The sequence below is a fragment of the Kogia breviceps genome, chromosome 9 (assembly GCF_026419965.1).
Source record: "Kogia breviceps isolate mKogBre1 chromosome 9, mKogBre1 haplotype 1, whole genome shotgun sequence".
Taxonomy (NCBI): Eukaryota; Metazoa; Chordata; class Mammalia; order Artiodactyla; family Physeteridae; genus Kogia; species Kogia breviceps.
This window is the reverse complement of record NC_081318.1, coordinates 29101341-29105775: the sequence shown is the minus strand read 5'-3', so window position 1 is coordinate 29105775 and position 4435 is coordinate 29101341. Positions and strand designations below refer to the sequence as shown.

The following is a 4435-nucleotide window of genomic DNA, read 5'->3' as shown; positions in this document are numbered from 1 at the left end:
TTCAGGGTCCACAGCCAGGACTGAGGTTGGCTGGCCAGACACGTGGGGCATAGGCAGGCGTGACTCCTGTGCAGTCTTTTGGCAGATGGTGTTGTGGCAGGACAATGCCAAATGGGGCTGTAGAGGAGTCCACGGGGAGACAGGGCTACTTTCAAGTCTGTAGCTGGCACCACAGTTGGAAAGTCTGCCACCTGTGCATGGGCTTCCTTTTCAAAACAGCCCTCTTTGGTCTTGGGCTCTACCAGGGTTTCACAGTCTCTTACGTGGATCCCAAAGCTCCCACAAAGGCACTTTTGCCTATGGATGGCTGCCAATTTACTGTTGCTGAGTTGGGGAGAGATAAGCAGGAGACTTTCCTATTCCACCTTCTTGTTGATATCACTCTGAGCTTGGTTCCTTCTGAGGGCTGGGAGGGAGGATCTGTCCCGTGCCTCCGTCCTAGCTTCTGGTGGTTTGCTGACAAACTGTCCCTTGGCTGATCTCTGTCTTCATATGGCTGGTCTCCCTGTGTGTGCGTCCGTCTCCAGATTTCCCCTTTTAATCAGGACACCAGTCATATTGGAATAGGGGCCCATCCTATTCCAGTATAACCCCACCTTAACCACTTACATCTGCAATGACCCTATTTACAAATAAGGTCACATTCCGAAGTTCCGGGGCATTAAGACTTCAACACATGGATTTTAGGGAGATGTAAAGCTTTCTGGGAAACAAGTAGAATTCTTACTGAAGGGAAGCATAAGGACTCATAATTTGAGAAAATAACGCTACTTTACTTTTATGAAATCATTAGAAATATTATAGACGAATTTCTTTTTTTTTTTTTTTTTTAAGTATAATTTCCACTTGCTTGTCTTTCCAGGGGACAGTATTTCTTTAGTCTTTGAGGACTTAGCTCTTTACATGGGCTTTGGTGGAGGTCGGGGGTTAGCACCCGCAGGTCTGAATCGGGGTGGAGGTGTCCGGTCCTTCCGGGCTTCCCGAGAACGATTCCTGACTACCTGGCTGTGAATGGCATACGTAACTCACGCAGTAACGCAGTTTCACATACAGCTCGGCAAAGCACAGAGGCGTCGAAAACACTCGCTTCAGCAATGTCCCCGACGGCTGCGGCCTCTGTGATGTTCCGGATGACGAACTTCTTAACGGCCTTATCCTTGGGCACGCATCGGGCACAGTTGGTGCAGCGAATAGGCTGCACGTGACCGTGGCCCTTTTTGGCATGACCATTACTCCTTCTTTTCTTGGTCATCTCGGAAGCCAAGGAGGCGAGAGAGCTAGAGGAAGTTCTTAACTGTATTACGTATGTGTGTGCTTTATGTATTCATACCTTAGGATTTAAATATACAAAATTGAGCTTTATATTCGATGGCAGTTTTCAAAGTAAAATTGTTAGTTTTCTCTCCTCTGTAACGTCTTTTGTAGCTATCACAGTGATTCGGGTCTTCCGTACTGATAAGTCACACAGAAAACAGGTAGATACTAATCACTACAAAAAAAGCCTTTCATAGTCTACAGGCTAGGGCTTCCCTGGTGGCGCAGTGGTTGAGAGTCCGCCTGCCGATGCAGGGGACACGGCTTCCTGTCCCGGTCCGGGAAGATCCCACATGCCGCGGAGCGGCTGGGCCCGTGAGCCATGGCCGCTGAGCCTGCGCGTCCGGAGCCTGTGCTCCGCAACGGGAGAGGCCACAACAGTGAGAGGCCCGCGTACCGCAAAAAAAAAAAAAAAAAAACCACACATAGTCTACAGGCTATAAGTTAGTCTGATTAGTGTAGCAAATCCCAATGAACATGCTAAAGCCCACATACTAATTGTAGCCGTCATTCCACAAACTAACCAAAGTCTTTTTCTAGTTGTAATAGAAAAGGAAAGGAAAGTGGAGGGCAGAGATTTTCTGATGGCGTGTGGTCAGATATTGAATACTGGCAGCTAGGAATAGCAGTGGCACTGGAAGGCTGAGAGGCTGAGAGAGCAGAAGAAAACAGGATCCAGGGATAGATAAAGTTATGGAGGATGGGATCCAAATAGCGACAGGACTGGGGCCCCTGAGTACGTGCCAAACCACGTTCCTGGATGTGCTTTCTTCTAAGAATTGCTTAATTTGGTCCAATAATTTCTCTCTCTAATAGCACCATTTTCTAATAAATGAAAGTCTACAGATGTCTGAGAAGACATTCCTGTAACACATGACAAAAGGAGGAAAATACATCTTCAATTTTGCTGTGCGTCTTAAAGAGGAATATTTTGAGTTCGTATTTTCACACATTTTAAATTAAAAACTATATTTATTATTAATTCACTAGGGTAAGCTAACAACTACGTACAGCAAGTAACCCCCAAATCTCAGTGACTTAACATAATCAATGTTTGTCACTTACCTTATGTCAGATGTGGGTCAGCGAGGAGTTGTGGCATTATTCAGGCACCTAGGATCCTTTTGATCTGGTAGCTTCCCAGTTTCCTAAGGCCTTGGAGTCCTCTACCATATTCTGTTCAGCTGGTGAGACAAAAAAAGAGAGCAAAAAGTATCAGTCAGGATGTACCTATAGGCCGGGGTGGAAGTCGCAAATATCACCCCCACTCACATTTAAAGACCAGAACTCAGTAACATGACCCTATGTCACTGAAAGGAGGCTGGACTCTCAAAGTCTACATTTTGTCCTAAGAGGAAAAAGAAGTTTTGCAACCCTATAGCAGTATCCCTGCCACACACTGAAATCACAATAATTCTAATTGGTCATCATCACAACTGGTAGGAGATAGAAAGATAGATAGATAGATAGATATACACACACTAGAAGTATGTGTGTGTGTAGAGATTCTTAGCACAGGAACAGCATAAGTGAATTTCCAAGCAGAATGTTTGCCCCCTTGAGCTAACACACTTTTTGCAGCTATTTTAGAAATATTTGTGTGCATACGAAAATGTAATGGAAAAACTGAAAGCAAAAACACATGCCATTGCTTAAAGCCATGCTTTGATAAGCCTATTTACTTGAAAATAATACAAATTTTTCTTGGAAAGGATTGACAACGCAGTTTTTTAATTACTTCAGACAGTCTTTTCTCTCAATTCACCCACTTCATAATTAGTGAAGTTATGTTAGCCTAGGCTGAATTAAGATGATAAAAATCAAGAATGTGCTAATTCTAAGAGCCTTTATATTTGCACTAATAAGGAGCTCACCACATTTTTTTCTTTACACAACTACTGTAAGTAACTAATCTTTCTTTTTTCTGGGAAATATCTTTGTTCAATATTGCTGAGTGTCTATCGGCATGTGGAAAATAATAGGAGCACTGTAGCCTACCTAAGTGCTGTTTAAAGAAATGGAAAGATTGGAAATGCTGTCCTCACTCTAGGGCCTGTTAATATTTCTTGAAGGTCAAGAGTAATGCTTGGCACTTAGAAGAAAGGAATCTTGCAGGATCTTGACCAACATTTATATGCAAAGATATGTTGCCATGTGTACTCCAGGGATACAGATCATAGCCCATCTTGACCATAGCCAACTACCAGTAGAAAAGTAATGTAATGGAAGTCTTACCACTTTTCTAGGGAGGTGTCATGCCCCTCTGAAGCATTGCTGGAGATATTATAGTGCCATAATGAGACTCATAATTCATGTCAGCCCCAAGCCTTTTCACTCATTTATAAATGTTTTAGAGCCCTATGATTCATAATGCCATGAGCTGGTTTTCTTTCAGAACTGTTACGCTCCCTTTAGTACCAACCATTCCTGCTTCTTGCCTAGAGACAAGCCCTGAAGTGATATATTATAAAGTTTGGTGCTCTCCTTGAATTGCTATAGTCAAAAATCTTTTCCAGGCACTGAGCTAGTGCAAAATAAAAGTTTTTAGACAAATATTAAAGCTTGAGGAAGAAAACAAGAAAGCAAGGAAAAAGTTCTTCATCTAAGGTATCATTTTAGAGTTATTCTCCATTGTTAATATAATGTACATTTTCTTTGTATGCCAGAACTGTTATACCCTAGGGAAAGGGTAAACATCAATGCTTAACTGACATAAAATTAAGACGAAACTGGCCAACTATTGAATAAAACACAAGTTTTATAATAAGAAGTCTTTTGACCATCATTCTGATTTTGATCTCTTTCCTCATAAATAATGTTTGCAATGCATTTTCTTTTCTTTTTAACCTCACTCAGCAATTCATTTTTCTAGTTAATTAAAACAAGTAGACGTTGTTCTATGAGCAAAACAAAGCAGCTCTTAAAATCATTTGAAGTCACATAGCATAAAACACATGTTGGGGCTTCCCTGGTGGCGCAGTGGTTGAGAGTCCGCCTGCCGATGCGGGGGACGTGGGTTCGTGCCCCGGTCCGGGAGGATCCCGCGTGCCGCTGGGCGGCTGGGCCCGTGAGCCGTGGCCGCTGGGCCTGCGCGTCCGGAGCCTGTGCTCCGCAATGGGAG

The 4435-nt window shown here is 43.2% G+C and overlaps 1 pseudogene; it reads right to left on the bottom strand.

The window, feature by feature from the left end:
• Positions 1–899: 899 nt before the first annotated feature.
• LOC131763080 (small ribosomal subunit protein eS26 pseudogene) lies at positions 900–1258 on the bottom strand (annotated as a pseudogene).
• Between the last annotated feature and the right edge of the window lie 3177 nt (positions 1259–4435).